We start from the raw sequence: 16427 nt of genomic DNA, 5'->3' as shown, positions 1-16427 counted from the left end.
CCATATCCAGGCTCCATATGCAAACTGGAACCATCGGTATCTGGATGCCATGAATCCTACAAAGATAACAAAACAGTCAGGTGTAAAGTAACAATTCTATATGACTCTAATGAGACGTGATTCTCTAACACTTTCTTGACTGCCCATGTTTTCACCAACCTTCAAACAATTTTCATAGGTGATTACGATAGTACCAGTCGAATAACCGACCAGCTTCACCGTTTCCAACATTCTTGTTCCTGGTGCAAAGCCACAACAATATACCCTTTGTCAAAGTCCCTCAGGTCACTATATATCCAACTTGTATCTTCCTAGACTGATTCCCAGTCCGATTCAGCTCCAACTATTTACTAACTACACTGCATGCTCTTAACGCCACCAGGTGGCCATCACTCTCTGTGTCGATAGTGATCGCAATGTTCTAGTGATCAGTGTCAACAAATATGCATAGACTAAAAGAAAAGTTCAAAGTGAAAGAATATCAATGACAAGAATCGCTGATGACATCGCTATCTTCAGTAAATTGTAGTACAATACGGGATCTCCTGAATGGAATGATTAGCCTAATGAGTACAGAATATGGACTGAGAGTAAATCGAACAAGGACGGAAATAACGGGATATAGCAGAAATGCGAACAGCGAGAAACTTAACATTAGCAATGATGATTACAAGCAAATGAAGTTACTGAATTCTATTAGCTAGGCAGCAAAATAACGAATGACGGACGGAGCAAAAGCAGAGTAGCACTGGCAAAAAGGGCATTCATGGAGAAGTCTACTACTCTTAAGTTCTATTTCAGGCTGGAGATCGTGTTGTGATATTATGAAAAAGTTTTTCATATCATGGCTTGCGCTCACTCGTTCACGTTATCCCTAACACGAACATTGATGTTTTATTTAGTATTCTCGATTAACAGGTGTTCAAAAATGGTTCAAATGGCTCTGAGCACTATGGGACTTAACATCTGAGGTCATCAGTCCCCTAGAACTTAAAAGTACTTAAACCTAACTAACCTAAGGACATCACACACATCCATGCCCAAGGCAGGATTCGAACCTGCGACCGTGGCGATCGCTTGGCTCCAGACTGAAGCGACTAGAACCGCTCGACTGCAACGGCCGGCTAACAAGTGTTGTTCTTTTTATATACCTTTATAATGAATATACTATGAACTTTCTAGTCATCCAAGATGACATTGGCCATGTACAAAGGCCAGCCTACATATGGCCCTGGCTTTTCAACCGCTCTATTGCAACTGGCCGTTAAGTAATCTTACCTTAATCCCACAGAAACGCTGTGTGACTATTTGGAACTGTGAATGAAACACAGCAGTCAAAATCCCTTGTTAGGTAGCTCTACGAAATCTAATGCACGGTGAGTGACTTAAGTTGAATATGGCATACCTGAAGAAATTAGTGGATTCTCCGACCGTTTTAGCTATTCGACATACCACTCACTGAAGAACGAGCTCTTTTCTGCCAAATATCAGGCGTTGTTGTAGTAGAATAGTCCCAAATATGGAATTTTTGGGAAATCCTATTCCTACGTGTTTTTAGAGTCAAGGGAGCCCCACAAAAGCTTTACTGGACTTAGGAGGTTAAACCAATCACACATTATTGCTAAGACAAATCGTTCCAGCCCAAAATTTGCAAGCATAGAGCTTGTTTATCTTGGCAAGTCTGATGACCTGACCTACATGTTTGTTGTCCCTACTGATACGCGAAGCATGTACAGAGCACTGCGGCATAAGGCAGAACTTTCTTCATCTCACCTGCAAGAACGTCTCCTTGGACAGCTTGTACGTTTTTCCCACAGTGAATTCCAGAGGTCGTCTGGCCGCCATAGAGAAAATAATCAGGTTGCGCCTGAACCGAGTGTCGCAGTCCACCCATCCACAGCTGAATGCCGAGTGCAGCAGTTTGTCACTCTGTAATGCACATATCGTTACTTATAGGCACAAACAGCAGCTGACACAAACCAGTATGCTTCAACTAATAGATAATATTGTTTCGTGATTTTCATTGATACATTAAAGTGCTCATAAACAAAGCTGAGTTAGCACTTGCAAATAGTATTATATGTCTAAGACAGTCATCTGGACCTTTCTTAAGAGAATAAGTACTTATCATTGAGTACGGGTACTGTAGTCTGACAAGAGCTTTCTCTTCTTATCATACATCTCTTTTGACGATCATGGTACTAAATATAATTATATATGGCCCACTAAAAACATACACCTACCCTTCATTTGACGAGCAATGTCGACGATCGCCACATCCTCAGTTACAATTTTCTTTCAGAGCTTACACAGTTTTGTTTTTATCATTGATTCAACACTGACCTTCCGCGTTGCTTCCACTTTGTCAGCAGTGTTATACTTCGTCCTTTTTTGAGGGGACGGGGAGGAATTCATTTGTGTGTATATATCCACGTGAACCATGTCTGAAAGGTCTATTATGTTCTGATTGAGTATTCAGTAGCAATATCGAACATTTTCTTTACTCAGTGTTTTGTGGCGGTGGGTGTGCATGAGCAACCAGAAATGTGCCAGGTAGTAGAAGAAATGAGTGTTACTATCTGGTAGTCCTAGTAGATAGTTCAGAATACGCAATGTCTGAGGTAAAAGTACAGGTTTGCCAGCCCGCTGTGGCAGAGGAAGTTGACCTTCAGTTGAACAGAGAGGCAGGATAAACGGTAACTTGAGTATCAGATATTCCTGCCATTACCCAGGATAAAGCAGTTCCAGCTGGACTCAGTTTTTCAGGCTCGTTAGTAGAATCGGAATGCGTAAATGCGTATGTAGAGATAGTGTGTAAACTGTCAGGATGACGTCCCCGGCTTGCTTTGACATAGCGGAGACAAGGGCTAATACGACACATCTTCTGCTTAATTTACTCACGCATACTTGATGGATGTTCGAGGGCACTGACAAGGGAGTTAAGGAACTGAAGAATGAATTTCATGAACAGAAAGAGGAGAGTCAACCTTAATCTGAGGAACAAAATTAAATGTCGGATGAAGTAAATAGATTAAAAAAAAAAAAAAGAATTGACAGGCTTGGGCCAAATACTCATGGATTCAGTAGATACAAATATGAAATCACAACACAATGTGTTGAAAAGAATGTTTCAATGAGTTGGGTAGAAAATCTTGATAAAACCGTCGATTAATGTCAGGAACAGGTTGTTAAAATTAAGAGTATGCAGAGTAATTTCGAACCTACAATCACAGAAAGCTACAGTTCCACTGATGTTCAAGACAAGATTATCGAGGATGAAGTAGTTAGTCAGAACCAAGCGTAACCAGTGTGGGTTAGAACGTGTGAGAAGAGCAGCAGAGTTTGAACCATTTCTGTGAAAGCATCAACGACAGCATAGATAAGAGTAGCGACAGTTGTGACCAGATCTCATATAAAAGATCCTACTCGTGGGATGGCAAAACGTAGACGCGCAATCCGAACATACAAACGAAATTAGTAGCTCTACTGAAATCCTTCGTGTTGCGATTTAGAGTGTACCAAGCAGCCTGCCTGACTTAGAAGGTTGTGACGGCTTGAGAGTGCGTGTTCAGGAACGAAGTACAAACGTGTTTAGTTCTGAAAAGGGCCTTTCTTGCAACTTTTACACAGTTTTCTTGCAACTTTTACGCTGTTTGGCAGTGTTTAACAGACTACAGGAAATGAGTGGTTGCCCACATACAAAACGTCACGGACACGAGAGAAGAGTGGACGTTACTCACTCAAGAGTGACCATTCTCGTAATAACATGGCGTCTTACTCAATGCATAATGTGTTCGGGGGAGGAATGACGAGTTCTATGCAAAAACAACGTAAATTCTGCCACTAAGACTATTATCTGTATTCGAAACTGAGCTCTAGTTGGCAAAATTTTAGCGAGAAAATGGACTAAAGTGTGAAAATAACGTTGTAGCCTTTCGATTATTTGTAAACAGATGTATGTATGAAAGGGATGTGTACAGATAAAGATACGTAACGTTCAGAAGAAAGAAAGGAAGGACAGGTAATAAGTATGATTACCTCAAATAGATTTGATAGTTGGGCGTAAAGTGCTGGTAAGATGCCATAGACTATCAAAGTAATATAGACTTCTGCCTAACAAATTCTTTGATATCTGTGCTGGTCCTCTCCGCTTTAGGAGCATTGTGAACGGGAATGTTGTACAAACTGAGCTCCTGCTCACAAAGAAGTCACGTATATTGCGCTATGTATCCAATCAAAAAGTCCTCATAAAATGAACAGGTGTGCATAAATTTTGTGTGGGTGATTTCTTTTGAACTACAACCATTGGCTTTAGAGGTGGTAATTATTGTACACTTATTTCTCTTTCCTTTCTTTCTATTAGAGTTTATGTTAACCAACACAAAGCTTGTCCATGTTGTTAATTATCATAATTATGTGATTAACCTCCATTTGTATTTATATTATGTATGTCAGGAATGTTCGTAAAAGAATGGTTATGACAAATGACTCCATATTGTATTTTGCAGAAGTATATAGGATTTAATTTGATGTAGTAGTTTTTGAGCACCCTCGCAAAGGTAGCACTAAAGTACATGATGGTAGCACGAAGCATCGATAGAGTTGTTTCCGTTGTTTTCTAGGCAGGAACTAAGTTAGAGAGGATTATATAGGATATAAGCATTAGGGAATGCAATGTAACAACGGCGGGACAAGAAAGAGAATCAACAATTTTGCTAACACATTATTAATAGATTATCTTATGCTAACTTGTGTTACTTGTTGTGTTTATTTAAATGAGTAGCAGAGAAGAAAATCCCTCGAAAATTGGTGGACGAGTACTGCTCGGCTGATTTGGACGGGTTTGATGGTGTTACCTCTGAATGATCCGAGATTCTGTTGTAACCGGGAGCACATGTCCCATGTTCCACATTCTGCTACATTAACTCATTTACTGAGTGCAGATGATAAGAGGAAGAAGTGAAAATGGACAGACCTTCGCACTACGTGTGGTTATTATCAGTGACGCAACAATCGTTCAGCGAGGAACTAATGAACAGAACTTCCGAAGTTAGAAATCGGCAAGAACTTCAGATACCGTCCTAGTCCCCATGGTACATAGAAAATACACTCGCCCTATTATGTTGCATTCTCAGTGATGAGTGAATCTAAAAACAGTGTTAACAGATACGACTGTGCAAAAGTGTTTATATCTCTTTCAGTAATAGACGGTCACATTATATTGATTTGAGTGGGCAATATTCTCACCTTTCCCAAGGTGAACGACTTCAGTTTGTAAGAACAATTCACTTTTTTTGCTATGACCATTAATCCCTATCGGCAGACATCTAACTATGTCTTTTTAGAATGTTTTACTTCTACTCTTTATTTACAAAACCAATGTCTCATAAGTGTATGTTTTTGGATGAGGTCTGCCTTAAAAAAAAGACAGTTTAGTTTTGTATCCCAAAAATGTTTCAGTGCACTTGAAGCATCTTCAGTGGGATTTCATTTTATGGCTGTTACACATAAAGAATGTTCTTTACTGTTTTTATACACATAAATAATAGCCTTTAAAATCGTAATAACAGGTTTCTGAAGAACATATAAAATTATGTATTCATACATTTTTACCACATGGTGAGGTTCTCCTGATGTATTATGTTTTCATAGTGTCTCTTTTCTTTCACAGTTTGTTATCTGCAACCACATACAACTTAATGTACACAAATTATTTAAGCAAAAATTACAATCTGGAAACTGTTACAGTTGTGATTGAAATTAATTAGTTCTATGGAGAAGATTGTGTGTGTGTGTGTGTGTGTGTGTGTGTGTGTGTGTATGTGTGTCTATTTACATTATGTTTCACTTACGTTTTATTTTTTTACTCATCATCTTCACTGTGAAGTTGTGTATATTGGACTGTTACTGCCACTGTCACTGTTTCACTGTTTGCCAGCTGTAAAAACAAGATGCAGGCAGTGGAACTGTTATAGGTGTAAAATCAAGATGGCGGACAGTGAAACAGTTGAAGGTGATCCTGGTGGTTGTTTTGAATAGTATTTGTGTGTGTGTCTGTGTGTGTGTGTGCGTGCGTGCAGATGTATGTGAGGAAAAAGGGAGAGAGCGAGAGAGAGAGAGAGAGAGAGAGAGAGAGTTGGCTTGAGGATTTTTCATTATAATTGCGTTGTTACTTTTTTTTATTGTGGGTATATGTATGTATGTGTGAGTGTAGGGGTTTAATAGGTTGGTTTTATCTAATAATTCTCTGAGGGTGGAGAATAGAGTTCTATTACACCGAGCTTTGTATCCATTTATTATTTGTTTCACTGCATACAATTTTGGTAAACATTTTTGGAATGCAGTGATCAATAGATTATTATATTTTGACTAAATTTCAGTCTTGATCACACCATTTATGTTTCAATGACATAGGTAACCGGTTTCGGTTATTTTTACATAACCATCATCAGACCCATGGCTCCCTTAGGATGGTAGGCGGAGCTTTCCTCAGCTGCTACGAAGTCAACTGATCAGTTGTTATTTAGCTGGCAGTATTGGCGCTCGCTGTATTGCAGTAGTTCGAGTAACGAAGATTTTTGTGAGGTAAGTGATGGCCCATATGAAACGTCCCCTTAGAAAAATTATAAATGACTGTGCTTAAACTGACACACAATATTTTTTGCGCAACGCAATCTGACTTTCAACAATCCCTACAAAAGACTGGCTCTGAGTAACAATAACCTACAACTTTCATTAATCAGTTACCTCACAAAAATCTTCGTTACTCGAACTACTGCAATACAGCGAGCGCCAATACTGCCAGCTAAATAAACGACTAACTACTGAAGGCACTAACTACTGACAGGCATAGTTATCAAACGAAAGATTTTGATAGAGAACAAACAAAGCGTTACCAACATAAAAACTTAATCAGCCTACTTACAACTGTTATTAATTGCGGAAGACAAGGGAAGATATTAAGAAAAGGAGGAAGAACAGTTGCAAATGTGCTACCTAGGGAAATCACAGTGTGTCCAAATACGGCAATAAGAGGGGGGCTGGATTCCTGCAAAGTGAAATTGCTAATGGGACAATTAGAGGTAATAAAGAAGTGATTGAGCAGGAATTTTAATTTCACCAGGTCGAGGTGCGTTAGTTCTACTCTACCTTTGACAAAATTGTAGTAATGGCTACTTATTTCGAGTAGGGGAAGCTTATGTCAGAAAAGAGGCTAAAATGAATCGTGATTGGTTTGGTAAGTGCGAGATAACGGAGCCTACTTTGCGTCTGCCCACCCGTGATTTCAGCGGTAACTCACCTGAATATTTCTCAGTGTCGTTTGTTTTGGCCGAGGAGCCCATGAAACTGCTACCTGCCGCAAATCTAACAGCTTAACTCTAACAGTAGGGCCGGAATTAATGTAGTCTATAAACATGCTTCTGAAAAAGCAGGAGAGATGAGTGTCCTTGGAAACCTCATTGCGGCATGTAAATTTATATTGGGAAAATCAATCTCGGGAAGAGACAACACTGACTGCTCTCATACCACCCACCGCAGCGGCACTCATTCTGCTGAGTGTGTCCTTTTTTTGGTACGTATAAGACGAAGCAGAAGACTGAGTTCGACCCAGATGTCGTTCAGTGGGATGGATACACTAAGCATAAAAGCAGCAGAAGAAAGATGAAAGTACAAGGGGCTAGTATTAAAATAAATGATTAATTTGAGCTTGTAAGTTATGAGAGTTAGAAGTTATTGTGCAAGAAGCCTAGTAATGAAATAAATTCCACGATGAGTTATGGATCGGGGCAAGAAGCCCAGTAGAAACCCATAACATTTGGCTGTAGGGTTAAGGCAACCAATTGTTAGAATAATTCTTAAGAGGCAAAGCGGGGCCAGTAGTACCGGTCACCAGGGACCCTAGAGTAAAGGATAACCTAGTTTGTTACACCCGGGGGACCGAGTGTTGATAAAAAGCAGTCAAACGTAGCATATCGACCTTATTTAGTCAAAAAATATACCAGAGCGGAAGTGAGGTGCAACAGAGTAAGTCACAGGCAGGCAACATTACCGACGGTCGTTGCACAGCAGAGCCAGGTGGACGCAGTATAGCTACAGCAGACGCTGCAATACACTGGCGGAAAGACAGAAGCCTTTCCTCACTTGCCACCGCAGAAATGTTTACTAAAAGCATAAGCCCTGAACGGACTTAGTCTGGAAGTATAAGTACTCAGCCATTCATGTACTAAATGGTTCTCGTCTCAGTATCAAAGTCTGAACCACAAGCCTGTGGCATCCGAAGCGACACCCCAAAACACAGCATGGGGTTCGCTGTTCGTCAACGGGCCCTGAGTCACGAGACCAGCCGCCACCGGAGCAGGGAGCCAACTGCTCGCTGCCGCCGTATCGCCAGCGTCGTCGCCGTGCTGTTACCATAGCCGCAGCCGGAGACGTCGCTGACAATGGTACTGGAGTTACACCAAGCTCGATCCCACTGTCTGCTTTGTCAGCAATGCCGCACGTGTACGGATTCGCATGAGAGGTAACTGTACGCCTCCACCAAGTTGTTCCCGATGTACTGCAGCCGTATCCAGCCACTGTCCGAGGCGTCTGCAGATACGTCTCAGCTGGTCATAGGGGTTCGGTTCTAAGCGGGGCTCATCACTGAAGACAATTCTGCTACAGTCATTTCGATTCCAGGCCGAACGTACCTGCCCTAGTATCAAGACGTGCTCTTTTTATTAGCCCTGCCAGCTGCGTGGTGATAACGTGTTTCAGTTCATCCATCTGAAACCAAAGTTTACAGTCTTGCGTGTTCTGTCGATGTCTCTGTGACCATCAATTTGCGATCAGTTTTCATAACTCCTTTGTGGGAAGTCGTTCTCCTCTTTTTGGTGTATGTCAGCAAGAGCAATAAACGCTAAATATATTACGACGTGGGGCATCGTTCCCCTCTTTTTGGTGTATATCAGCAAGAGCAACAATCGCTAAATATATTACGACACGGCTGCACTGCCACATGAAAAAGCCAAAACACCAACATGTGTACCAAGCCGCAACTCGAAACCAAAACCTTGCCTCGCATGGTCAGTCATTTTAGCAGCAGAACCGTCCAGGACGGCACCACGACCACCAAGTCTGGCAGTCCCTCGTTTCACTTCAGTGAATTTTATGCATTTGATATCCGCATCAACATCTACATCTACATGGATACTCTGCAAATCACATTAAAGTGCCTGGCAGAGGCTTCATCGAACCACCTTCACATTAATTCTCTATTACTCCAATCTCGAACATCGCCCAGAAGAAAGACGAAAACCTTTATCTTTCCGTGCGAGTTCTGATTTCCTTAATTTTATTGCGATGATCGTTCCTCCCTATTAGGTCGGCGCAAACAAAATATTTTCGCCGTCGGAGCAGAAAAATAATGCTTGAAATTTCATGAGAAGATTCTGTCGCAACGAAAAACGCCTTTGTTTTAATGATGTCCATCCCAAGTCCCGTATCATTTCAGTGTACTCTCTCCCCTATTACGCGATAAAACAAAACCTGCTGCCCTTTTTCAACTTTCTAGATGTACTCCGTCAATCCTATCTGGCAAGGATCCCCAGCCGCGCAATAGTATTCTAACAGAGGATGGACAAGTGTGTTGTAGACAGTCTCTTTAGTACATCTATTACATTTTGTAAGTGTCCTGCCAATAATATACAGTCTTTGGTTAGCCCTGGCCACAACATTTTCTATGTGTTCCTTCCAGTTTAAGTTGTCCGTACTTGTAATTCCTAGGAATTTAGTTGAATTTACGGCCTTTAGATTTTACTGATGTATCGTGTAACCGAAGTTTGACGGATTTCTTTTGAGCACTCAAGTGGATGACCTCATACTTTTCATTATTTAGGGCCAACTGCCAATTATTGCACATATAGATATCTTTTTTAAATCGTTTTCCAATTTGACTTTACTAGTCGATAAACGACAACATCATTTGCAAGCAACCTAAGACGGCTGCTTAGGTTGTCTCCCAAATCGTTTATATAGATGAACTGCAAAGACCCTATAACACTACATTGGGGGACGCCAGAAAACATTTCTGTTTTACTCGATGACTTTCTGTGAATTACTGCCAACTGTAACCTCTCTGACAGGAAGTTACGAATCAAGTCACGTGACTGAGACGATATTTGAGAAGCACGCAACTGCACTACAAGCTGCTTGTGTGGTTCAGTGTCAAAAGCTTCTGGATATCTAGAAATACGGAATGAATTGGAAATCCCTTGTCAATTGCACTCAGTTCCTTGTCAATAGCACTACCTCATGGCAGGGTAAATGGGCTCCCCATTGTAGTGCTAATCTCAAATATCCCGGAAAAGAACCTAGGGAGAACTGATGATAAAGGCACAATGTACTAGTAACTTTCTCAAACAACTCGATTGTCTTTTCTTCCCATTTGGGTAGTTTAGGCTGGCGCAAGTGCTGAGGTCTGTAAACTTACCTGTGCCGTTACCATCTGCCCGATGACGCAGTATAACCCGACCTCAAACAGGACGTGAGGCATTGCGCTTATGATCTTCAGTGCTTTTATAGTGCCTCCGACAGTCTGCAAAAGCTGAATGTGCACAATTTTTATAAATTAACTTGGATTTTATTATTATAAATCCTGTTACATATTATTATTCCACGGTTTAAACTCATATGGAGATTGGAAAACGTACATTATATCTCGTGTTCTTTACTTATGAATATGATGTATGTGCATTTGCTCCCTTCATCGCATAAGCCATTAGTATACTACTTATTAGTTAAACTCTAAGCAGATGGTAGCTTTTAGTGGTTGGTTGGTTTGGGGGAAGAGACCAAACAGCGAAGTCATCGGTCTCATCGGATTAGGGAAGGACGGAGAAGGAAGTCGGCCGTGCCCTTTCAAAGGAACCATCCCGGCATTTGCCTGGAGTGATTTAGGGAAATCACGGAAAACCTAAATCAGGATGGCCGGACGCGGGTTTGAACCGTCGTCCTCCCGAATGCGAGTCCAGTGTGCTAGCCACTGCGCCACCTCGCTCGGTAGCTTTTAGTGAATAAGTCGTTTAATGAAAGTAAGAAAAAAAAATAATTTGTCCAGACGCTCATCTGGAGTACGTTTCCGTATGACTGTGAACGCCAGACATTGTTGATGATAGACGGAAAGTGTCTACAAGCGCCGCTGCGTAGGAAGATAAGAAGCATCACCAGGGCAGAAATGAAAGCCAGTGAATACATGTTGAAACAGATCAATGGTTAAAGAAACCTCATCGAAACTTTTCTAGAAAAGGAAAATCTTTTTAGAGATTTACTTTGACACAAAATTTTTGACAGCTGTATAAAAGCGGAAAATTTTGTTACAGAAGAATAAGTGTTGAAATTGTCAACATATGACGAAAACTGCCTTAAACAATGAAGAGTGACTGCAACGACGAGGAATAGCTTTTCGAAGAAGAATGTGATGATGGTAATTCTCACATTCTCTTTTCAATAAATTATCTGTTCCATTCACTTGACGTTCAAATGGTTCAAATGACTCTGAGCACTATGGGACTTAACATATGAGGTCATCAGTCCCCTAGAACTTAAAACTACTTAAACCTAAATAACTTAAGGACGTCACACACATCCATGGCCGAGGCAGGATTCGAACCTGCGACCGTAGCGGCCGCGCAGTGCCAGACTGAAGCGCCTAGAACCGCTCGGCCACACCGGCCTTCTCACTTGACGTTCCAAACTCTTTGCCTCTTACACTACATTACACAAGGCTCAAAAGCTATTCCTTCTCCCTAAACTGGCCTCTTTTTCAAATTTCTCCGTAGTTGCATGTTCAACGTACAGTTTATGTAACATTGCGAACAGGATACACACTCTCCTCAGCGGATATCTCCCTTTCAACGCCTTCCACACATATTACTGTAGTCTGGATCCTGTTCAAGTTGCATTTTATCCCCCCTAAAATCAGAAGTTCTAAGAGTATATTAGAGTAAATATTGTCAATATCGTTTTCTAAATATGCAGATTGCTGTGTTTCATATATTTGTATATAACAAGAACAAGTATGAGAGATTTACCTCATTATTCTTATCATACCAATTCATTTAAATCAAAATAACGATTAACTAAAACTGTAAATTATCACACGTGAACCGACAGTGCTATCTCACCTCATGAACTACGTAGGCATTATAGCTCACTGTTAAAGCCATGGTACAGACCATAGCACATAGCACAACTTTTTCAGCATGAGAAACGACACAAGCTCCGTGTCTCTCAAATTCCTAAAAGAAACTAATCATAATATTCTTCAGGAACCCTTTGTACCATGTAAACTGACGGAAAAAATCGCAACACCAAAAAATAACTAATTTCGGAAATAGGTCTGTTTAGGTAACATATTTCACACTGCAAAATGTCACGTTAATGTAAGCACGAAATAAGCCAAAGCAAATGTGAAATACTGGTACATTAATAACTGAAGTAACCGTCGGAATGTCGGATGTGAGCATACAAATATGCATGCATTGTGTTGCACAGATGCCAAATATCAGTTTGTAGGATGGAGTTCCATTCCTGTTGCACTTTGGTCAATACAAGGGTGGTTAATGCTGATCGTGGATGATGGTGGAGTTGTCGTCCATATTCGCTCTACTGGAGGAATACAGGGTGACTGAACATTCAAGACAACATGCCAAAAAGAAAAAAAATGGCTCTGAGCACTATGGGACTTAACAGCTATGGTCATCAGTCCCCTAGAACTTATAACTACTTAAACCTAACTAACCTAAGGACAGCACACAACACCCAGCCATCACGAGGCAGAGAAAATCCCTGACCCCGCCGGGAATCGAGCCTGGGAACCTGGGCCATGCCAACAATCTGTAGAGCACGTTGGGTTACAACAGCGGTATGTTGCCAAGCGATATCCTGTTCGAAAACACCCGCTGGAATGCTGTTCATGAATAGTAGCAGAACAGGAAGAACAACCAGACTGACTTACAAACTTGTAGTCAGGATGCATGGAATAACCACAAGAGTGCTCCTGCTGTCAACGAAATCGCAACTCTGACCATTACTCACGGTGTAAGTCCAATTAGTCTAGCAAGTAGACAGGTTGGATGCAGGCCCTCTACAGGCCTCCTTCTAGCCAACGCAGGGCCATGACTGGCACCGAGGTGGAACCAGCTTTCATAAGAAAACAGAACAGACCTCCATCCTAACCTCCAGAGAGTTCTCGCTTGACGCCAACGAAGTTGCAGATCGTGATTGTTTGGTATCAATGTAATGGGAGTCGGGTTCGAAACTGTTATTGAAGTAACCGATTTGTAACAATTCATTGTGTCACTGTGGTGCTAACTGCTGCTTATACTGCTGTTGCAGATTCAGTACAATGTGTCATAGTAATACGCTGAACACGACTGTCTTCCCTCTTGGTAGTGTTACGTAGCTGTCTGGAGCCCACTCTTCTTGCGGTTGTTCATTACCAAAGCCACCATCGTCAGCAATCATATGCAGCAGCAACGTTCCTGCCAAGTATTTCTGCAATATCGCAGAAAGAACATCCAGCTTCTGGTAGCATTATTACGCGACCTCGTCCAAACTATGTGAGGTGTTGATAATGGCTTCGAGGTTCCTGTAACCGATTCAGAACTTCTGGCCACAATTGTATACATTATCTTTTAATGTCTCTTAGCTGCAACGGTAATATATTTTCCCAATGGAACTGAATGTCCAATCTTTTCATCATGCACAGTTCCTGCCAGCAGTTGAACATTACTTCGGTCCGGAACCGCGCCACTGCTACGGTCGCAGGTTCGAATCCTGCCTCGGGCATGTATGATGTATGTGTGTGATGTCCTTAGGTTTGTTAGGTTTAAGTAGTCCTACGTCTAGGGGACTGGTGACCTCAGATGTTAAGTCCCATAGTGCTCAGAGCCATTTAAACCATTTTGTTGAACATTACCACACAAATATCAACATGTCAATGTCGCAGAGCGCAGCAGCTTGTGACAACCAGAGTACAGGAAAATGGTTAGTTAATTAAAGTCAACTTTATAATTGAATGTTGCTGTTGTTATTTTGAGTGATAGTTACTGAATGATCACTTCATTTATTACAACCTCGAAGGTTTCAGAATTTGGTATTTTCGTCCATAAAAACATAAAAAGAAGCCAAGTGTACAAAATACGATTTTGAAATCGGATACATATTTTTGTATAAATCTTGCTTCTACAATCACAAAAAATCGCCTGAAACCATTAAAGCTTTTCCTTCGTACAGAAAAATTCAGTACTACAAATGTTGAAGGCATTCTTGACTAACATCAGCTCATCAGTCCAGTCTCAAAGGTAAATAAAGCTCACGTCCGTTACAACGTGTATTTAAAGGAAATCTGATTTCCAACCTCGTAGCTCCGTTACTAGCGCAACTCTTATGTGACTGGCACGAAATCTGAACGGACATCGTCTTGCAGATGTGTAAATACACTTACTAATTGCCTTTTATGAACGCCTGGACAAATTATTCATTGTGTTACTTGCATTAAACTAGCTATCTTCTACTTGCAGTTTAACTAATAGGAAGTAGCAGAGCAAGAGGGGAATAAAGATATGAGAAAATCTAGTCATCTCTTATTACCAAGGGCTAAAAGAAACAAATATGTTTTGCACATGCAATAAATGACTATTTAATGAAATAGCAGATCAGTGGGCAGTGTATTGGTACATTCAGACACGATAAGACTCAGATTCCTTAAGTTAATATATTCATTTGCCTTAATTTGGAATACCGCTTCAGCCGTAAGTTACTTTATTTTCATAGGGCCCGTTTCGGACTGTTATAAACCCATCCTCAGGTGTCGTAGCTGTGCTGTGGTCCCCGAGCGCCGCGTGTACCTGGCGCGGTGTGCTGCCTATGAGCGCAGAACGGGCGTTAAACAGCACATGCAAACGGCTTTTATTTTCAGTATATGTTACCTCCATCCAAGCTATATGTGTTCAGATGGTTCACAGTGTTTCATATGAGGGTTGACTGTAGCATAATCTATACAGTCTGGAAAGGAAACACTTCAAATTGTAATTTTCAGAACACTCGGTATGTCTCGAGAGCCACCATTACAAATCACTCTCCGAGCATTCGATCACGGCTTGAGGAATGAAAGAGTAGTGTTGTGGCTTAAACTGGCTTCTGATTCCACTTCTGCCATATAAAATGAACAGAAAGTTTAGTTCAATTCTTTAAAATGATACCTACTGTGATGTATCATTTACTGTATGTAGTGTCACTGCACCAAAGTTTCATATGCTTGTGAAAAAGTGATAGTCAATACCATTTTCTCTGCCCTCTCGTAATGTTAATAATGTTTTGTTGTTGTTACGACACTAATGTCTGCTTAAATAACTCTAGAATAATTTCTTGTATTTCCTAAACTTGATTTGAGTTAAAGACATTCCAAATTTATTTATTTATTTTATTTTTTTTTTTTGCTGCAAATAATTCGTACACCGGAGTTAAGAATGTAAGAGAAATGTCCAAGGAAATGTGATATTATTTATTAGATGTATATACTGTCGAAAATATAATCTCAGTATCCCTGAGAGAGCAAACACTATCATAAGAAATCGAGAATTTGAGGTAAAGAAAGGTGACGAAGAGCAAGAGGGGAATAAAGATATGAGAAAATCTAGTCATCTCTTATTACCAAGGGCTAAAAGAAACAAATATGCTTTGCACATGCAATAAATGACTATTTAATGAAATAGCAGATCAGTGGGCAGTGTATTGGTACATTCAGACACGATAAGATTCTGATTCCTTAAGTTAATATATTCATTTCCTTAATTTGGAACAAACGTTTTAAAAAGTATTATACATTAACCGAAATTACTATTTCGCAGTTTTCATTATTTTTACTGTCATGTATTGCAGTTTTTTTGTAAACATACCAAAATTTATCATCTAGTTAAATACAAAGGGAAGATACTTTTTAACGTTATTAATCATTTTACAGAAAGAAAATTAATTTTAATTATATTAGTAAACTGGAATACAGTAATAATAACGTTTTACCTGAGTGTCATCAACAACGTGATATTTAACACGTAGCCAGCAACAGTGTGTAACTAAAAAAAATGAAGATACAAAAAGGAAAATCACAAATACCCAGCGACGTATATAGGCCAAGCTAAGACAGTAACAGAGGATACACAGGAATTATCCTCCATAGCATGATGACAAAAGATGGTCGACAGTATTTTTAATTTTCGTTTTTTGTCTGCACGTAAAATCCTGTTAAGAAAGGGGCGATTACAAAGGCCTCTATTGTTTTGACTGAGAAGGAGAATATGTGATTCGAGCCCATGCTGACCTCAGTGATATTGGCACGATTCGCAAAATTTAACTGAGTCAGTTCGGAAACGCACCCAATTCTA

Source organism: Schistocerca piceifrons, chromosome 4 (genome assembly GCF_021461385.2).
Source record: "Schistocerca piceifrons isolate TAMUIC-IGC-003096 chromosome 4, iqSchPice1.1, whole genome shotgun sequence".
Classification (NCBI taxonomy): domain Eukaryota; kingdom Metazoa; phylum Arthropoda; class Insecta; order Orthoptera; family Acrididae; genus Schistocerca; species Schistocerca piceifrons.
The sequence above is the reverse complement of the archived record's forward strand: the minus strand, read 5'-3'. Positions refer to the sequence as shown.